General features: G+C 37.4%; 1 protein-coding gene across 2 annotated transcripts in view; it reads right to left on the minus strand.

Annotated features, from left to right (window-relative positions):
- The window catches only part of Nup107 (nuclear pore complex protein Nup107), a 262,527-nt gene that overhangs the window by 15,005 nt on the left and 224,752 nt on the right, over nt 1-22,770 (minus strand). The window lies entirely within an intron of this gene.

Below are 22,770 nucleotides of genomic sequence, written 5' to 3' on the forward strand. Positions count from 1 at the left end.
ATCACATTGGCATGAAGAGTAGAACCTTGTGTCCCTGTACATTCTCAACCCCAAGTTTTGTTTTGTTTTTGACACAGTATATGATACCTACGTATGTTTTTTCAGCTAATTTCTTATCTTCCCCCCCTTTACAATTAATATATCATCCTTCATAGCTTTGGCTTTATCCGATGAAATGACTAGTGGCTGGGTATAACACGAAAGCGGAACCCAATAAATAAATTAAGAAGGAGAATAAGTAGAAGAAGAAGAAGACTCATTTTACAATGCTGTCATCAGATGATTATTTTTTAATGTTGTAACGTTCGGGCGGAAGTGCGGAACTATATGCTTGTTGTTGGCTGCATTAATAGATACTGTGATACAAAGGTTTTCTGCACGACCTCATGAAATGCATTTGAAAAGACGGTGGATCATAGCAGTAAATCGCAAGAAGTAATTCGGGATTTATACATTTTACCGTATAATCTCGAATACCACCCGCCACCGAATAAGACCCGCACCCTTATGTTGAAAGAACAAAATTTAAAAAAAAAGTGAAGTCAAAATTATTTACAATCTTTACTAACACATCAAATGATTAAAAAACACAAATAAAAGTAAACAAACATTCCCAGAACGATATCCAACGAGTTCATTCATCATCATCATCATCAGTACCAACTTTGGAACTTTCATCACCATCACCTTCCCACAAAATGTCATCGGTGCCATCCACAGCATTAGAAATGCTACATTTCCTGAAGCTCTTCCGTATGAGGTCTCCAGGGATACGATTCCATGCCATCAAAATCCACGAACACAGTAGCTGAACTTCCGAGTGCTGAATGTGACCAGTTGGCGTCAAGTGTGTGATTATCAGCTGCCATCCATTCAATTTCTGGAAACTATACACTCAGTCCACGAAAAGCTCTACGATCACCACTACATGTTATTAGCACTTTTTTTTTTCTTTCTCCAATCGCGAATACATGACTCATCAATATCATATTTCCTACTGATGGCACGATTTCCAATAATTTCGGCTTCCCGAACTACTTAGCGTATACTGAGAGCGGAGAGAGCATTGTTTGCAAGTAATCAGCTTCATTTTCCGTATCAAAATTTAATCACTAAATTTTACACTATTGAGAATCTTCCACCGTTTTGATACTTTATTTTCTTTTGAGTTTTACTCAGAAATTTAGGAACTAGGTTGTCTTTAAGACATTTCTTTAAAAAATCTATGTCTTTAGTTAACTTAGCTACCTTCACCTTTAGATTAAAGTAGATGTTACCTTGTTTATTTGCCTGGTTGGCCTTTGAATTGCAAGTAATCAGCTTCATTTTCCGTATCAAAATTTAGGGAGCATTGTTGCCGAACCGCGCCGGCGGTGATGCCCGTTTTACGCGCATTCGGAAAGATAAATTTCCCAAAATTTTATATAAAACCCGTACCCAATTTTGGAAGTGATATTTTCGAAAAACCAGTGCGGGTGGTATTCGAGATTATAGGGTAATTAATACAAAATAATTCTTTACAATATGTACTTTAACCATTTTATTATTAAATGAAAAGTGCACAATGTGCAAAAACATTTTTTGTACAGATGGTCAATTATGCTAATACTATTCTTATTATTGAGGTTGTCCAAATTTTGCAGTTTTGTGCATGGTATCTTTCACAATGATCGTTGCACAGGTTACATATATAGTCTTCGTTCGGCTGGTGGAAGTTTTTGGTTTGGCAGAATCTGTGGTGAAATTACAAACCATTATTCTCGTCACTATTCCGTATGTGGTGAAATCCGTGAGTGGCGTAACGTGAGATTACGTGCCGTAGCTCATAATTTGCTTGCTTCCACTCTTCCGTCATGGTGTCCGTGAAGTAGAAGTCGGACCAAACAGCATTTCGTTTCTCGTTTAAGGTTCAGCGTGCATTCTCGCAGGGCTTGGTGTTTGGTAGACAAAACTGTGTTTTGATATCGTCAATGAAGTAGTCCTCTTTGGTAAGAACATATGTTAACTTTGAAGGGGCTGACTTCACAATGCCTAGAATTCTCTTGAGATATCGGTCCTTGACTTTTTCTATGGTCATCAGGTTGCTGAGTGTGAGTTTTTCCCAGGTGATGCTAATCCCATAGGTTGCTATTGGTGATATGGCTGTCCTGAACAGTAACATTGCTGTACCCAATGATATTTGTTGAGGTTGTTGAATGTTGTGGTTGGCTTTTATTGCTGCGGCTGCTCTTTCTTTGATGTGAACATTGTAGGATATTAGAGTAGTTTGGAGGGCGACTCCAAGGTACTTGAATTTCGGCACTACTTCTAGAGGTTTGTTGTGCATGGTTATTGTATTTTTAGGTGCATGTTTTCCTCCTTTCCTAAAGGTCGTTTGTTTAGTTTTGTTGTGGTTTATTTGCAAACTGTTTCTTTCTGCCCATGATGTGAACCTGTTGAGGACCTCTTGGAGCTCTTCTATGTTTTCTGAGCCTATTGCCATATCATCTGCGTAAAGTATAAGCAATGTTGAGGTATCTATGATTATTTCTGTGATGTCTGCTGTCACGATGTTGAATGAAATTGGGCTGATTGGGTCACCTTGTAGGACTCCGTTTGTTTGGGTTACGTTTTTGGACAGGGTTATGTTGTCTGATGTTTGGACATAGTTATATTTGAGGATATTCGAGATTATGATTGCTATCGGATGTGTAGCCTCTATTACGTAAGTGAGTTTCCGGACGAGTGTTGCTCTATAAACAAGGTCAAAAGCCTTACGATAGTCTACTTTAACTATTTTACAAATAGGTTACCAATTAGAAACAAATTATTATAGCATTGTTATATTTGCAAAGCAAGCTGCAGTAGGACATCTTTTTTAGAGCATGCACATCATAATAGATACACATTGTATTGTATTGCCGAAGTCTTAATTATAGCCAGTATAATAATAATAATAATAATAATAATAATAATAATAATAATAATAATAATAATAATAATAATAAATAAATGGCGTATGGCTTTTAGTGCCGGGAGTGTCCGAGGACATGTTCGGCTCGCCAGATGCAGGTCTTTTGATTTGACACCCGTAGGTGACCTGCGCGTCGTGATGAGGATGAAATGATGATGAAGACGACACATACACCCAGGCCCCAGTGCCAGCGAAATTAACCAATTTAGGTTAAAATTCCCGACCCTGCCGGGAATCGAACCCGGGACCCCTGTGACCAAAGGCCAGCATGCTAACCATTTAGCCATGGAGCCGGACAATAATAATAATAATAATAATAATAATAATAATAATAATAATAATAATATACCATACAGTACTACAGACCAAAGTGTGAAATTTTACAGTATTCCCTCACAACCTAATGAAATGGATTTGTAAAGGCAGTAGACAAATATAATTACAAAAATAGGCATCCATTACGCAATATCAATAGCTCACAGAAATACCGTGTTTTATATCTGTACATTCATGTCCTCGTCCCGAGGTGGTGCATTTCTTTTCAAGCACACCCGTAATGGAAATGAGCTGCATGCACCGTTTTACCACATACCAACCCTCATACCAATCTTAAGTTTCTGGCAGTGTCAGGATTCAAGCCTGGGCCCCTGAGGAAGGCAGTTAGTAGCGCCAATCGTTATATTACAGAGGTGGACTTGATCATATTATAAATACAGACACACAATATAAATAATCATTTATTGGCAACTTTACGAGATTCTGAACTTTTCTTCTCATGCATAATTGTTGATAGTGTACATGCGGTTTCAATATCAGGAATTTCAATAGGTCGAACATCAAGCCTAAGCCTTTTTATCAAAAAACGTTCCTCTACTCTCTTCCCCCTGTTGTTGTTCTCTTTCCTTACGTCTGAAATACGAGGTCGAGACCATTCACATGGTCGATCAGTAAGCGAGGTGACATGTTCTGGGCAAAATGCATAAATAACAGCTGAAATATGCTTACATTTCATGGAAACAATTATTCGCCTTCATGAAATACTAATGACTGTTACCAAGGCCTTCCTTAGAAAACATGGTTATGTTTAAAATTAATTAAAATTAATATTTAAAATTAATCACCTCACTAGCAGCATTAAACTACGCTAACATGATATCGTATTAGAAATAGACCAAGGATATTTTTCTGAAGACAGCATTGTTGAATGTGTATATGAACACTAATCTCGTTATCATCACTACTAATACATAAGTTAGTATGTTGTCTCTATCATGAAATGGTCGGATATATAGTGAACAACACTTTCTTTCTGATCACATTTGCAGTTATTGCTCTGTTGCTATTTCCTGCGAACTATTTTGCTTGTAAATTTATTACTTGACCACTTTCTGCAAGTCTGGAATAATGTAGCCAATTGTTGTTGCATAAAACACACTGAAATCCCACTGTTATTATTTAGTCGGCCATGGCAGCACGCGGTGAGAAGACAGCAGATATGTGCGTGGTGAAACCTTACAATGTTCGCCACTCGTAGTGCAGCGGTGCATTTCTCCCATCAGCGCACGGAGCCTATAGTTGGAAACAAAACTATTTTTTAAGTTGCAAAAAGATGGGATCTTGAATACTCGCGACTGCTCTGAAGATGACGTCATTTGGAATGATGACATGCTGGTAGCAGGGAAGTTAGCGGCACAAAACGACGATAATTCAAATGAAAGCAATGATCAGGTTTACTGTGTGGTAGGTCTATTGCTTAACTGACAGGTACAAATGACTGCCATTACGTTCTTTCGTATTAATATTGCATAATACAATACCCTTATCCCTTTTCTTTATAGGGCCAAGTATGAAGCGAGACGAATTTTCGTAGCAAGTTTTTATGACCGCATGCCCTTCCTGACGTCAACCTCATCAGAGGAGTTAATGAGATGAAACGAATGACGTGATATAAGAGTAACTAAAGCTGACTATATTTACTTTACATGTAGGCCTAAAAGTCATGTGTTCATTTATTCTTTTTAAATTTAGAAATACTGTACTGCCTTCCAACAAAAATCCCCAGTAAAACTCAGAATAAATTCATAAGTTTGTTAAAGAATAGTGTTGAATGTTAACAAGTACAATTTATAGCTCTTTATAACCTAGAAGTCATGTGTTCACTGCACAATATTTTCTTGGCTGTAAATGTGAAGGAAAAAAAGGTGGGGGGGGGGTCTAATACGCGAGTAAATATATATATGAACTCCACTTTAAAAGGAATTTTAAATGCAAAGACTTTCAAACTCGCTAAAATTATATTTGAGGCGTCTAGTATCAAAACCGGCCAAGTCACAAAATTTACGAAAATGAGTTAAGGTTATAAATTTGAAGTAGAAGTATAGCACTATCAGGTGAAACAAGAATATGCTTTAAAATCGTCCATGTCTTCATGTTATAGAGCACTGAATTCTCGGTCGTCCAACAGAATCGGCCAAGTCATGCAGCCAGTGAATTCAAAACCGGCCAAGTCAAGGAACGAGCGACAATCTTTATGATGCAGCATTATTGTCTGGAACCTTGTGTTGTTACATTAAGCAACAATGTGATAATATCAGTAGGCAAAATCGTTCCTCGTAATGTATATTCTTTGAAGTCATAATATTTTGTTTTTTGTTCGTATGCAACACTGATTTACGTATTCGCGGGCTTCTTACCGTTATTGGCGCCAAAGCAATCCTATTTCCGGTGTGCTCGTATTTTGTCATTATTGTGTGCTGTAACGTGGATATTGTTCCAAGTGGTGAACTGAAAAATTTACTTTCATACCTTGTGAAATTGTACAAAATTGCAACAAAAACGGCCAAGTCAAAATTTAAATTAACAAAAAAGATGGGTTAATTATGAGTTAGATTTCTCAAAACAACGGAACTTAAATATTAAACCATTAAGGATATAACTGTGAAAAAAAATCTTTTCTGACCATCATTGCTTTGTCCCTACAGGTTTTTCGTCCATATTGAAAAATATGCCTTGAGTGACTTGGCCGGTTTTGATACTAGACGCCTCATTTGTTTCTTATCAACAAGGTGATGCAAGCATACCTGCCAACTTATAGAAACAAAAAAATAAGATTATATTTTAATTCTTGGATTTCATCACATATATTCCACCACGCTCTAGGTGAAAAAAGTCAAGATAAAAGGCATACATATCTACAGTCACAATGCGAATTGACCATTAAATTTAAAATCTTAAACTAATAAAACATAAAAATGGTTACAAGAAAATGTACCCATTAATTCTCATTTATGACACTTACATACGAACAATAACATTTCTGTCACACCGACACACGCAACAAAATGCATAATACCGTACAGTAGAAGTCCGCTATAGCGAGTACGGCATATAACGAGAACCCCGTTATACCGACAATATTTTGCTGTCCCTTCAAAATTCCTATATTAAACTGTGCATTATCCTTCGGTTACAGCGAGAGACCTATCACTGACGCATCCGTTATTACGAGCGATTAAGCGCGCGCGATTTTTACGATTATCGATATTTATGCACCCCAGCGATTATGTTGCATACAATCTATTCTTTTCGGTATCATTTCCTCGCTATGTCCACTAGCGAATTCTCTCGTCGACGCGATGTCGGGAGTCTATTAGTAATACCCGTCGACTGCTGTCCCGTAAAGAAAATTTGAAATGAAAGAGAATATATTTTTGTAATAAGTGCGTAAATAACGTGTCCGATAACAGTTCTTAACTCGTTAAAAATAAAGGCTGACTAAACGATCGCTTAATTTTAATGCTAAATACTGCAATTACGTAAAAATGGGATACACCTCGAGTGCATAATTGATTTCACAGGTTAGTTAATATTTTCCTGCATTTGGTTAAATTATGGAAAGACTATTATCAAGTAAATTTATAGCAAGTAGGTTATAATTTCTCTAGTGGTGCTTGAAGTATGTTTTCATCATATGTATAGTAGGTTAAGTTAGGATAGGTGACACTGTTTGAATAAGAAAACTGAAACGTTTGCCACAAAATGCGATCGATCATCTTTGGTACGGTATAGTTTTCTCGCTATGTGCATTTGCGAGCTATCTTGTCGACATTCAAAGGCGATGTTGGAGTCGATTATTAAAATCCAACCACTGCTATTATCTAAGAAAATTCGAAATGAAAGAGGATAACAAGTTTTCGTAATAAATGTGTAAAAAACGTGGCTGATAACAGTTGTATGCACTAGCCAGCGTCTTGGTAGGTGTGTTAGGTACCAACTGATGAGCCCAGCCTAGCACACGAGGGCGAAACGCTGGCAACCAGGAATGAGTTAGCTGGAAAATTTATAATGTCCAATAACGGACCATTTATATTGGTATTAACAGTTGTTAACTCGTTAAAAATAACAGCTGAAGTAAACAATCTCTTAATTTTAATGTTATTTACTGAAATTAAGTAAAAATGTGATACACCTCAAGATATGGCAGAGTACATCACTGATTTCAGAGTATAGTTCATAGTTTCTTGCGTCTAGTTAAATTTCGGAAAGGCTAGTCACATGTAAATTTTTTGCGAGGATAACTCATTTCTCTGCATGCGTTTCAAGGTAACGCCATTTGAAGAAGAAAACTCTGGAGTGATACCGTGTTTCTCTGAATCCAAGACGACATTTTTTCCCCTCAGAATCTCATGCGTAAAATCAAGAATCGTCTTGCATTCGCGGTCTATCAGTAATGAATACCACTGGCAACTCTCGCGGTAACCATGCTGCCTCTTTTCACCCCCGCACGCACACGCACACACAAAATTCGTTGACAAACGACCGCCTCTTTATTATTCATCGCTTGCCGTGACAACCAGTTGTACAGTGCCTGTGTGTAATGTCACCGGATCTTGGGAAATAGTGAAGAGAGAATAACATTCTACTAGCCTCTACAAAAACGTTTCTCTAATCTGCAGAATGGAATCAAAACATGCGAGCCTTCGAATTCTTAGAAAGGCCACGGTTACTCAGTGCCAGAATTATAACGCGTCTACTGTACCTGACTCTTAGTAAAATTAAGTTTTATAGACAGCGAGAATATTTTCGTGATGGATAGTCGTAAAGATACGTGGAACAGGTATTGCCGGCAAATTTTCAACGAGTTCCCTTCGATATTATGATGCCAATTTTAAGTTAGTGGTTATTAAACACTCAGAAATGTAGAATAATTATGCAGCTGCAAGAAAATATGGCATAGGCCTAACTAAAGCCAATATTTGGCATCAGCGTGAAGACAAAGATACAAAAAAAGGCATTCAGTGGTCCGCAACAAGGATGCTTTAAAGAAGTAGAAAATGAAATTTTGAGGTACGTGCACGAAAAACGCAAGGACGGAGAGGCCATACCGTGGTGCAATAAACTCATTCGTTGACCTTCAACATCCGCGATTAGGCCTATACATCGCTAGGCGCTGAAGTTAGCCGAACCCGGCAAGCGAGACGTGTATGTAGTGGTAGCTGGTTATATATTACGCTGAGTAAAGTACCATAACAGTTTTATAGACAGCAAGAATATTTTCCTGACGGATCGCTGTATTGTAGAGACCCATGAGCGCATTGCCGGGAAATTTTCAACGGGTTCTCTTTTCGGTGTTATGATGTCAATGTTAAGTTAATGGTCATTAAATCCGCAGAAATAATAAATAATACTGTGCAGTCGCAAAAAAAAAAATGCGGCATAGCGAAAGTCGATGCTCGGCGTCTAAAATACTATAAAAATGCGTACTGTACAACAAAGGCATTTATGATTTTACAAAGCACTTTTTGAGTTTGATTTAATTTTTTTAAAGGAAAAAGTGGGGTTCGTCTTCGATTTGTAGAAATACGGAACTGTAATTTTTTCAGAATTAAATTAAACATACAATGTAAGAAAACTGCTTATCCAAAGTATGGTAATGCCACTATTCGACTACTGTGACGTAGTATACAGTAACCTGAATGCCTCACTTTCCATCAAGCTCCAAAAGGCACATAACGCATGCGTTCGATTTATTTCAGATATACCAAAGTTTAGCCATATTTCTCCCGCGTTTGCTAGGCTTTCATGGCTACGCTTAAGAGAGCGACGAAATTTACACACTCTTTCCCTGTTACATCGTATACTGAACCTTAACACACCTGAATACCTTGCCACACAATTCCATTACCTAGCATCACCACCTAGTATTCCTACCAGATCATCATCCACCGCAGTACTAAGCATTCCCATTCACCGCTCAACTGGCTACAGTAGATCATTTATAGTCGCCGCCAGCCGAATTTGGAATTCCCTACCTGCTGAAATTAGGAGCGTGTCAAACCACCTCCGCTTTAAGAAACTCTGTCAAACCTGGTTAATAAATAATAATGATTTCTTATAACATAGTAGGATTAGATCATAGTTAAGTTTTAGATTAATTAAAACATTTAATTGCTACCTTAAGATATTAAACTGTAGATAATTTAGTGTATATTTAACTCTTCATGTAGGTGTATGTATGGTTGGACAGAATAGCAGGCTTCATAGCCTGAGTCCCGCCATATAAAACAAGACAATAAATAAATAAATAAATAAATAAATAAAACTTTCATGTAGTATCGGATTTCGAAAAATAACAAACAAGTAAGTCATAGTGTGGATATCATCCACGGAAACGCAGGTTTTGAACAAAATGATTGCCACTTCATACCAATTATAATGTGCACGAGGAGTTTTCCGACTTTTATACAAAAATCGGATATAACGACAATCCGCTACAGTGAGTAAATTTTCCGCTGTTGTGAATTCTCGCTATAACAGACTTCTACTGTATTTTTTGCGTAATTAACGCACTTTATGACGAGGAAAAAAAAAAACTTCGGATGCATAAATTATTCAAGGAATTCAGATATTTACTAATTATTTACATTTCAAAGATACGTCAAATATAATATAAACACAATTGGTTCAACTCATTTGCGGTTATCGTCATTTGGCATAAAATTCCGGCGTGAGATTTTTTCTGAAGTCAAACAGGGTGCATCAGGAAAGTTAGACACGTGGGTTTGAAGTACCGACACTGGAAAATGTTCTTACCATTATGAGCTGACAACACGACCTGAAATTAAATAAACATGAACTAGCCTAATAAAAGTACAATTCATGTAATATAACAATGACATACCGGCAAAAAAAGAAAACTATCCTACATGAAAAGGGCCGGGCATCGAAGGAGGGACCCTGCTACATTACCCCAAACCATTCGTATCCAATCTCGTACGAGTGACGTGTCCATCCACCCTTTTTTCTTGAATACGAATGTGTATCACTCGCGAAAATTTTGCTTTAGGCATTGTTTTTCATTTTAGGTGAAAAAAGGTCAGGATAAAAGGCATACGTATAGTTACAATGCGAACTGACTATTAAATTTAAAATCTTAAACTAAGAAAACATAAAAATGGTTACAAGAAAATGTACCTAATAATTCTCATTTATGACACTTACATTCGTAAAATAATATTTATGCCACACCGACACACGCAAGCTCTCTGCCATCAGCTGTTACAGCAAATGTTGCAGTAAGCCTACACAGTTTTTTTTTGCTTCCGGTAGCAGGATTACATAAAATCAGCTTCATGGTTCGTATTGCACTTCAAAAGATTCACAATTAAGTATTTATTTATTTTCCACCTAGTCGATACAATGATTGCTTAAGGCAATTTTTAATGGTCAAAAGTGGTACATGTTTCGTATTATCAATATATATAAAATAAATAAATACTTAATTGTGAATCCGGTAGCAGGTACGATAACACTGCATGTTCCTTTCTTATCAACTGTTCGACTTTGTGGCATATGGAAACTCATTAGCGCCTGACCTGCGGTTCCCATAAGGAAGATCAAATATTCCTTCACTTTACGCTTCTCAATCACAAAGCATTGAAAATGGTTTAAATCATTTGTCATTTTTTGGCATAATGTTGTTCTTTGTTCTATTTTTCTTCATAAAATTAATCAAGCCTCAGCTAACCTGACAGTGATTCCATGTATAGCGGCTATTTCAAATTCTTTAAAATACAGCATTTCGTGAGAAATGGCTTATCCAACGTTGCCTAACATCATCACATATTTAAGCAGATACTCCTCTACTTGCGGAAACTTGCCACTTTTTGGTCCGCAAAATGCTTTACGAGATTTGCTGGCCGATTGAAATGCACTTCTGTGACCGCAGTAGTGCACGTTCATTTGAACACAGAATACTTGCTGCCCGCTGCCCTATTCCTATAATATGTTTCGGCGTAACTGATCACCGCGAGTCCGTATGATGCAGTATTACTCGAATACTGTAGAGTGACAAACAATTTTGAGATCACAGAATGTCCCGTACCCAAAACACACTTAAAACTAGTGCAGTGGGATTTCCTGCCGGCTAATAACAGCATGTTGCCCTGTATTTGGAATGCCCGCTTTCGCTATAGGAAGCCTGCTCCTTGAGTAGTTGACATCTTTATATCGAAACTCATCCAGAGCTGCGTGATGTTCGAAGTTGTGGGTGCGTCAAATACGTGAACATTTCGTTTTCCTCACTTTGGACCCAAAAATATTGGGATGCGTAAATTATGCAAAGGCATTAATTACTCGAGAAAGTACGGTAGTTTCCTTTATCAGATGGTAAAGTGAACAGAAATTTATAGGTATCACTGAACACTTGGAGATATCTGTTATATTTTTTGGCCATAACAAGAAAAGAAAATACCAGAAACTGTCACTGACACAACCCCCTTAAAAACATTCAACTCATTAAAATTATGCACTTAAATACGCGTAACTACCACATACAAAACAATTCAATATGTCCCATACATTGACATGCGACTTTGACAGAGGGGGAAAGATAGAAATGCAAGAAAAAAATGTGGCCTACAAATCCAACGAAACTACGCACAGAAACGATGCTAACAGAGCGCAAACAACACAATAAACTCATTCTTTCGTCCCAATCAACTGAGTAGCTAGCTCGCGCTAGCCTCTATTGATTGCAGGACAATTGCCGCCCGGAATCCCCAGCTGTATAAAGCGTACACGCTGCTGTGGTGAGCGGGAAACACGATACACGAAGGCGACTGATAAAAGACTCAGAAATTGAAGTGGACAAGGTCAATACAGATATTGTTAAAATTTGTAAACATTTTCGGAATACTCAGGTTATTGAATGCAGCAGTTTTGAGAGATACTGTTATACAAAACATGGCCTCCATCTAAACAATTCAGGTAAACGAAGATAGCAAATATTGTTCTCGATTTTATTAATCTTAAGATATGTACTGTAAAACAGGCAACTTCCTTGAGTTATAATACTGACCAGGAAAACTAGTAGAAAGAGCCAGCTGTACTTAAAGCTGGCTCAGTCAACTAGAAAAAGAAACTCAGGATAGTAAGGAATTTCAAGTTACCCAATTGCAACAGTCAAGTTTTAGGGAGGAAGGGGGTCTGAGATTGCTCTTGGTAAACTGTCAAAGTGTAGTAAATAAACAATTAAAATTCGGTACATTGATGGAATCTTATGAGACTGATGTGGTGATAGGAGTGGAATCGTGGTTGAAAGAAGGGGTGGGTAATAGAGAAGTACTTCCAGAAGGGTACACAGTCTATCGTAGAGACCGAGGAGATAAAAAGGGAGGGGGGGGGGTGTTTATTCTGGTGAAGGAAACTTACTGTTCACATGAATGGTTCACCGATGAAAGGGATGAAATATTAGGGATAAAATTAGTTTGTGATAATATGAAGGAGGTGGGAATTATAGGAACATACAGGCCTGGAAGAGAGGAAAGAGACATGGAAATCTTTGAGAAAATAATAGATTATACTCATAAAAACAATAATAATGATATGGGGGAGATGTAAATTTGCCTGAAGTTGAATGGAATGGAGCTGCAAGTGAAGCCCATGAACAGAAACTGGCAAATAAGTTAATTTGGGAGGGAGGATTTACACAAGTAGCACAAGAACCGACTCGTCTCAGTAACTTACTAGATGTATTCTTGGTTAAACCATGGGAAATTGTTGATAAAACTGAGGTAATTGAAGGAATAGGAGACCATAAGGCTGTAATAATGGATGTAGGACTGGTACCAAAAAGGCTTAATAAGAGGGTTACATAAGACAAAAAATTGTACAGAAAAACTAAAGTTGATGAATTTGGGACTTACCTTAAATCACAATTCAGTTGTTGGATAAGTGAAGGGAGTAACGTGGATACACTTTGGGCGAAATTTAAAGAAATCATTTGGGAAGGAGAGAAGAGATTTGTACCTGTTAAGAAGGGTAAAATGACCTCAGACCCTGTTTATTATACAAGGGAAATAAGAAAATTAAAAAGAAAATGTAGAATAGTAAACAGGAAAATCAAAGAAGGTAGGAAGAGTAGAGAAACTAGAAAACAGCTAATGAGGGAACTGAATAGAGTGAAAAAGGAAGCAAAAGAGAATTATATGAATGGCATACTTCAAGAGGGTAATGACCACAAAGAGAAATGGAAAAAGCTGTATTCATATATCAGGAATCAAAAAGGAAAAGGAATCCAAATTCCTACAATGGTGGGAGAAGGGGGTGAACACTATTTAACAGATACTGAGAAAGCAAACCTATTTAGTAGGGAATTCAGAGATTCAGCAGATGATTGTCAAGAGTTGGAAACCGAAACAGAAGATAGAGAGGGAGAGACACAGAGGGAAACAAGAAGCTTCTCATTCACAAATGAAGATATTTTCAGAGAAATCCAACTGCTTCAGCAAGGAAAAGCAGCAGGAAGTGATCAAATTACTGGGGAGGTATTAAAGATAGTGGGGTGGTACATAGTGCCTTATTTAAAAATTCTCCAATTGACTATGTCATAAATAATAGTGTAATACCAAAGGAATGGAAGAAATCTATAATAATACCAATTTATAAAGGAAAGGGTGATAAAAGGAAACCAGAGAACTACAGACCAATCAGCCTGACCAGTATAGTTTGTAAAATACTGGAGAGTTTAATATCAAAGTACATCAGAGGGATATGTGATGATAAAAATTGGTTCATGAGGAGCCAGTATGGATTTAGAAAGAAATTTTCTTGTGAGGCACAACTGGTGGGATTTCAGCAGGACATATCAGATCAGTTGGATTCAGGAGGTCAGTTAGATTGCATAGCCATAGATCTTTCCAAAGCCTTTGATAGAGTGGAACATGGAATATTATTAAAGAAATTGGAGGGAATAGGATTGGACGTAAGAGTTACACATTGGATAAAAACATTTCTAAATTCAAGGGTTCAGAAAGTCAAAGTAGGAAATAATGTATCTCAGGAAGAGAAAGTTTGGAAGGGAAATTGCACAGGGTAGTATAATCGGTCCGTTACTTTTCTTAATATACGCAAATGATTTAGGGAACAATATAACATCAAAAATAAGATTGTATGCAGATGACATAATTGTTTATAGGGAAATAAACAACAGTGAGGATTGTTCAGAAATACAAAGGGACCTTGAAAGTATCCAACAATGTGTTGAAGAAAATAATATGAAAGTTAATGGAGGCAAATCAACTGTTACAACTTTTACAAACAGGAGCTTTAAAACTGAATTTGAATATACTTTGGATGAGGTAGTTATCCCAAAAGATGGCAAGTGCAAATACTTAGGTGTGAGATTTGAAAGTAATTTGCACTGGAAGGGTCATGTTGATGACATTGTTGGGAAAGCATACAGATCGTTACATGTCATAATGAGGCTACTTAAAGGATGCAACAAAGAATTAAAAGAAAAAAAGTTACTTGAGTATGGTTCGTCCATTATTGGAACATGCAAAGTGTTTGGGATCCTCACCAAGAATACCTAATAAAAGAAATAGACAGTGTGCAGAGGAAAGCAGCTAGACTTGTAACAGGGGATTTCAGGAGAAAGAATAGTGTATCAGAAATGTTAAACGAGCTTGGGTGGGAAACTTTAAGTAAGAGAAGGGAGAAAACTAGACTTATAGGATTATATAGAGCCTATACAAGAGAAGAAGCATGGGGAGATATCCATGAGAGGCTTCAGTTGGAAAATAATTATATCGGCAGGACTGACTACAAATATAAAATTAGAAGGAATTTTAGCAGAAGCGATTGGGGTAAATTTTCATTCACTGGGAAGGGTGTGAAGGAGTGGAACAGTTTACCAGGGGTAGTGTTTGATCCTTTTCCAAAATCTGTACAGATATTCAAGAAGAGAATAAACAGCAACAGAGAAAAATAAATGAAGTGTTAGAGGGCATTCGACCAGTGCAGGTTATTGTAAATTAAAAAAATGTGTGTGAATAAATTAATTCCATCCCCTGGTCTAAGGAGTTTGGACACCCAAAGTAGAGGACTGCCTGTAGGGGTGAAGTACAGTGGGGACTTTGAGGGCCCTGGGACCGCTACGGTAGCTGTGAAGGCCCTTCAGGAACTCTGAAAAGTGGTGGCAAAAGGGGCTCTGGTTAAGACGCAGCAGGTCGTTATGCTACTTAGGTTCCAGAATGGGTAAAAAAAAAGTATATAAGTAAATAAATGCAATGTAAATATTAATCTTATACCAGTTGTATAGTATCATTTGAAGTAATTCCACATACTGTATATCAGTTGACTATATTTGTAAGTAGTACAGGAGATTTTATAAGTAGAATTTTGTAAACAATATAATTTATTAAGGATGAGCTGTGTGTTTAATAGAAAACATTGTTAGTATAAATTGTATAATATTGTATTATAGGAAAATTTTCTTCTCTTGTTAATTTAATATTTAGTGCTTGACAATAATGTACTTTAGTGTACCATTTGCCACCGAGGTAGACACTTCATTTGCAAATAAAGAGATTTTGATTTTTGATTTGAAATAAATACGCTTGAAAAAAAGGTTTCGTAAATTACACAAGCACATAAGAATTTATCCTTTATCCTAGGGAAAGAGTATTGGCCGTACTAGAGTTTATATTGATCAAAAATAGGAAGAGGTAAAAATAAATCGGAAAATCGGAAGACAAGTTAAAAACTGGAAAGTTTCCGGGTAAATTGGAAGGGTTGGCAGGTATGTGCAAGGAATTTCTGCAGTATTTTTGCTGTGTATACTACATATATTTTAATGTGCTTTAGAACAAACTATTATTACCATTTTAATTTGTGTTGTTCTAGTTATTTACCTTCACTCCCAAGTTCCCAGCCTATCGTACAATCTTAGGTCACGAAAACCCCATTATGCATTTACTCTATGCATGAGGTGAGTGGCGATAAAAGTAGGAAAGCAATAGGAAGGATAGTCAAGGAGGGAATGTAAAGTCATACCAATAGTGCCAGCAGTGGCGGCTCATGAAAAAATCGTCCTACGTGCTACAAGAAAACAAGCTAAATACACTGTTTTAAATCTGCATATTTCCATGATGAACAACGCATACTTCAAACTTGGTAATACTACTACTACTACTACTACTACTACTACTAATAATAATAATAATAATAATACAACTTTTCTCACAATTTATAACTCAGAACAAACAAAAACAACATTAATTTAGAAGCAGATGAATTCTTTGACAACTGTCTACGATATAAATAATTCATTGGAGAAATATTGTTTTTACTAACCTAATGGCGCAACTTACATCAGTGCAAATAGAATCGTGGTAATATAGATCCCCACTAATAACACTAATTTAATTTCACTTTATATACACTGCAGTGGATAAATAATTTGATAAATCTTCGTATAAACTTTACCACTAACACAATGACAGAAGAAACACGCACCAGTAATATAACTGCGAGATTAAAAACTGCACAAAGCAACTGAAAGAGCTGCCAACTGATTCATTGAGATCTCCCCTATTACCAGAGTAAATGTCCGGCTCCATGGCTAAATGGTTAGCGCGCTGGCCTTTGGTCACAGGGATCCCGGGTTCGATTCCCGGCAGGGTCTGGAATTTTAACCATCATTGGGTGTACGTGCTGCCGTCATCATCATTTCATCCTCATCACGACTCGCAGGTCGCCTACGGGTGTCAAATCAAAAGATCTGCATCTGGCGAGTCGAACATGTCCTCGGATACTTCCGGCACTAAAAGCCATACACTATTTCATTTCACCAGAGTAAATTACATTGTAATGCGGGATAACATTTATGGTCAGTCAAAGATTCTTTGACTCACCTACGAATTCCTTATTTTTGACACAAAAGGAAGATGGATATTTTAATAAGCATGTGTGAGATAGATTGCCTCCACTTACGCTTTACTTTCGAAACCAGGCGATGCTACTCTCTAGTGGCAGATTCGCTTACCACGTTCAACATAAGCACGGCCGACTGGATCCCTCGCTGCGCTCCGGGTAGCAGGAGACATCAAGTAATTCTACCCCCTTGAGGGAGAGGAAGTAACTATAAACGGGATCAGTGAAAGTTGATCCCGGTTTACGGTATACTCCGCCGGCTAGGGGGAGTGTTGCAAGCTTGGCTGCGCCTGCGTATTGCTTCCTTCAGGCTACAGGCAAGGGCTCACTTCACATGAGCACGAGCCTTGTTCCCCGGGAGAACGGCGCTAGGTGTTCGACAGATCTCGTCCTGATTTGCACAAAACACAAATTCATATCGTACTCAAAACATCGAAAAGGCACCAGGATAATTGTACTGTACATAAATAATATGCCTTACAGCTCCAAGCTACGTGCAGGAGCCCGGTAGCACGTACTGACCGGCCACCACTGAGTGCCAGCCTAATTACTGTATTTACTAGTGTATGAGACCCCCCCACTGGCTTTTCGACACAAAGAAAATGAAAAAATAAATCTCACATACAAGACCACCAACGTTATTCGTCAGAGAAGAACGATTCTGTTTCGAAGCGGGTACAAGTTTTATTGCAGCTCTGATGCCATCGCACAAATTTGTTAATAGTTTCATCTGTACTACCCACGCAATGAAAACAAGTGTCGAAGTTATGCGGTACATCTGTGTTTCGTAGCTAAGATTTTTTTTTTCCTATTTTGCTTTACGTCGCACCGACACAGATATGTCTTATGGCGACAATGGGATAGGAAAGGCCTAGGAATTGGAAGGAAGTGGCCGTGGCCTTAATTAAGGCACAGCCCCAGCATTTGCCTGGTGTGAAAATGGGAAACCACGGAAAACCATCTTCAGGGCTGCCGACAGTGGGATTCAAACCCACTATCTTCCGATTACTGGATACAGCTAAGAAATGTCCGCCTGTAGGCCTACTGCAGCTCTGATGACGTCGCACATATAGGTGATTAGTTTCGCGCATTTGAAGCATCCAATTAGTCATGCTATAAATGTCTGTGTTTTGTAGTTAATAATGTCCGCCAGTGTAATGGTTAGGACAATTAACTGCCGTTCTCGGGAGTCTGAGTTCGATTCCCAGTACCATACAGCCAAAGATAAACGAATGGTAGGAAGGTTGATATGCAGTAAAAATGGCACATGCAACTGCCCCCCACTGCACAGTGGCACAGTGGGTAATTTCTAGCATATAACCCGCCGAAAATAATATTTTCAACCCTTGTCTTTGGTGCGCATTTTCTGTGACTCGTGTTTATAAGACCTTTGGGTACAGTAATTAAGTATTGAAAAGTTGTGCTGTCTGATTATCTAATCTCAGCCAAGGCCTAAATTGGCTCTCCTCCGTTAGGGCATCATATTCTGGCGAGGCAAGCGCGCAGTTATTATTATGTGAGGGCTCAGTAAAGACGTCAGAACTAAATATTTCTTTAGCCTGCAATGTGATTATATTAGATGAAGGTATGCATTTTATATAGTATGTAGCATTTTTTAAAAATTACTATATTGTTTTCCGGAATATGCACTTAAAATTCAGGTACACGGTGTCCAAGCGCTATCTAATTATACAAGTTTAATCTGACTTTCAAAATGGATTGCCCTTGATTTCCGCAATGAAAGTCTTTTGGATGAGTTATCTACACTTTAACGAATAGAAAACTGTGACTTTTTGCTGCGACCAGGCGCGACCATGAGAGTAATTAATTTTTTTCAGAAGCTATGTACTCTGTAACCCAAAGGTCGGTTTTCGAGCTGTTGAGGAACAATAGGGAATATAAGCGGAACGATGATATTGCGAATGTTGTAATTGAACATTTAGGCTTTGAGGATTGTTCTGAGGATATATCCAAGTCAATAAGGAAATCTGTCAGTATTTTGTGTGCTAAAATTCAATCACGCTGGACAAAAATAGTAGAAAAAGGGTCAAATTGCTGAAGTACAATAAAAGTTGGTTCGAGCAGAGAATGAGCCTTGCAAAAGGATGTGCATCACAACAATGTCAGGATGAGCCTGCCAGTTCTATAGCTCATTCCATGTTAAGAAAACAGTATTGTTCTTATGACAACAGGGTTGTCATATCGAACGGCACAGCTCAATGCCATCACGGGAAAACGGCGGCACATAAATTTGTGAAATTCAGTATGTAAGTTCAAGACAAAAGGCTGTAGAAACTAAGCTACAAATTATTTTTATGAACTAAAGGGGACGTGGGGTTTACAGGGGCCACTTTTGGTTTGTACAGAATCAGAGGTTCTGCACATAAGAAACCTCAGCACTGAAATATAAGGCAAATTTCACGAGAAAACAGACAAATAATTTTATGGGCTCGAGGGGCGGGGGATGTATTTAATTGCATTTAATAAATTTATCCAGACAATAAAATCTAGAAAACAGACGCAATAAATAAATACTGCAGATGACTACAAAAGATCACAGTATTAATCTTAAAGAAATAAATCACACACGTAGGCTTATCGCTTAACTCTCAGTCAACACAATACATTTACGCACTGATTAAGCCTAAAATACAAATGCAATAAATAAATAAATACTGTAGATGACTTCATTACAGAAGTTCAGGGAGGAAACGCGTCTATTGGTTGATATCTGAAGCAAAGAGCTGGCAATACCAATGATGGAAACTGCTAGAAGATTCTTCAGAGAGGCTTCCACTTCTGCGATATTACTGGAGTAGATATAAATTTAATAAAACATCTACGCGCCATCGTAGAAACTCTTTCATGTGGGTATGCCATTGATAAAGTGACATTTGGCATGTACGCAAAGGGAACTATACAATTGTACTTGCAAAAACACAAATCGTACTACATGCCTGTAACTTTGCACAAACCCTTGGTTCATGGAGAGGTCATTAGGCACTGTATTATACCTATTGGACAACTCTCCGAGGAAGCCCAGGAGACCAGGAATAAAGATAATAGGAAACCTTCCAGAAAGACACAAATACTGACCTTTTCCATAGACTGCTTATATCATCGGACCCTTATATTACCAGCTTAGGGAAATCAAGGGGGAGGGAGTTGATTCTGCTTTCACGAGAAGTGCTAAACTTACTGCCTGAGCCTCCTGTATCTGGTTCTGCTGAAGGAGATACTGACAGTGACGATAGCGATTCTGATGTAACTGCATCTAATGAATAAATTGTTTGCCAAGTACATGTATTCCTGTATCTGTTTTTAAACATTCTAAACAGCATGTCCCACTGTTAACACCTATTTAATTTCTTAAAGCTATAACGAAAACTGATTAAAATTACAAAGATTACTAATTCTATTCCAAGCGTAGTAATTTGTTCTTTGTAACTTGATTGACCACACACTTAATTATCTCCAATAATAGCAGTTACATACTAAGTTTTATGTAAATCGGTCCGTTAGTTTCCGAGATACGATTTTTGGCCGCCTAGATTCCTGAAATTACGCACTGTGCACTGGGGGCATGTCTAAAAAAAGCTGCAACACCTCTGAATGAGGAAAAGAGTTTACTTTAGTTGAGAAATATTCACGGTTGTTGCTATTAATATAGCAGGTGAGATCATTAACAAAGTGATCCTTTAATATCTCGTAACTCGAGCCAATATAGGTATTTTTTGGAGAGAAGCAAGTTTAAAACATGATAAAACTATACAATTATAACGATTGTTTTATTTGCCAACGTACCTAATAATAATAATAATAATAATAATAATAATAATAATAATAATAATAATAATTTTATGTCTCCACTTTTAACAATTTTCAGAGACACCAAACAAAACACAGCAGGGTATGGTATGTGTTAATAAAAAATGGAGACAACAAACATACGAAATAAATATTATGATAATAAAACTCATTACCACCACATCTGTACATATTCATGAAAGCGCTAAACTTTCCTGTTATTTATTTTTATTCTTTCCATCGTGAGCGTTTGGCACTATCCGGGCGATAGAATACCTAACCTGAAAACAATGTGGTCTCTCTTACTTCATTTACAGCTGCTTAGGTAAATCCTGATGTGATAAATGTAGAGAACAAGCATGAAATATACTTAAAAAGAAGGGTCTGGCTTTCAACAGCTGCAGTTATCAAAATAATGCTTCCAGTCACTATGTATTACATTTGAAAGTACAATCGTAACATACGCTAGTTATCAGCTGGTGGTTTGGCATGGCATTATTCAGAAGGAGTGGCTTCTGCTACACATACACCAACTGGGAATATCAGAGACCATCTCCAGAAACCATTTGGGAACAGATTCACACTGTTTGGACTCTATAGTCGGGAATAAAACTATTTTTAATGGGTTCAAAAAGAAGGGACTTTGAATACTCTCGATTGCAGTGAATGGCTGATGTGGGTGACGAGATGACAGTGAAGATGACGTCACTTGCAATGACGACACGCTGGTAACAGAGAAGTTGGCAGTGCAAACCAATAATTCAAATGAAAGCAGTGATCAGGTTTACTGTGTGGTAGGCCTGTCAGAGACAAATGACTGACCATTAAGTTTTTTTTGTATCAATATTGCATAATATAATACCGATACCCTTATCCCTTTTCTCTATGGGGTCGAGTATGAAGTGAAACAAATCTTTGTAGTGAGTTTTGACAGCCGTATGCTCTTCCTGGAGTCAACCTCATCAGAGGAATTAATGATGTGACGAATGATGTGATATGAGTAACTAAAACTGACTATATTTACTTTATATGTAGATCTAAAAGTTGTGTTCAACAATGAAAATAGCCAGTATAACTCAAATACATTCATAAGTTTGTTAAAGAATAGTGTGGAATGTTTACATGTACAATTTATAGCTCTTTATAGCCTAGAGGTCATGTGTTCACTGCACAAAATTTGAGGTTATCACATATTGGACCCCCATTTACTTTTTTTGGCTTTAAAAGTGGAGAAAAATAGAGGTCTAATATGCGAGTAAATACGGTAGATTTTTGCATCTTCCCCAATTGAAAATAAATCAGTATTACTCTCGATCTTCAAGAGTATATTCCATTACTCATTTTAAGCATGTTAATACATCAAATTCTGAGAGAGTACTGGTTGCAGTCAACACGTGACTGGATGATTGCTTAAGTCTGTGTTTTTTTAAGTTCAAGAACAAAGAATTGACCATGTTGCTGTAAGTAAACTCATATTTTGCTTCCTGTGTTTTTTATGAATGATCTCGGACAAACTGGAAAATACTTAGAGGTATGTTCAATCAAGTTTTGTAAATTTTACCAAAAAAAGGAAACAAGCTTGTAGTTTTAGGTGACTTGATATCATGATTTCGGAACCACAGACGTACAATTTTTAATTTCAAGAATACCACTTGCATTAGCTGGGAGTCAAACCATGACCACCTTGGTATGAAGTCTGTGAGTATGCCAATAAGCTACCATGCCTCCTCATTAATTTTACCACGTTTTGTTTAGCTAGTAGAAGTTGAAGGAAAGACAGAATTTCGCATAACTTA

Source organism: Anabrus simplex, chromosome 7 (assembly GCF_040414725.1).
Source record: "Anabrus simplex isolate iqAnaSimp1 chromosome 7, ASM4041472v1, whole genome shotgun sequence".
Classification (NCBI taxonomy): domain Eukaryota; kingdom Metazoa; phylum Arthropoda; class Insecta; order Orthoptera; family Tettigoniidae; genus Anabrus; species Anabrus simplex.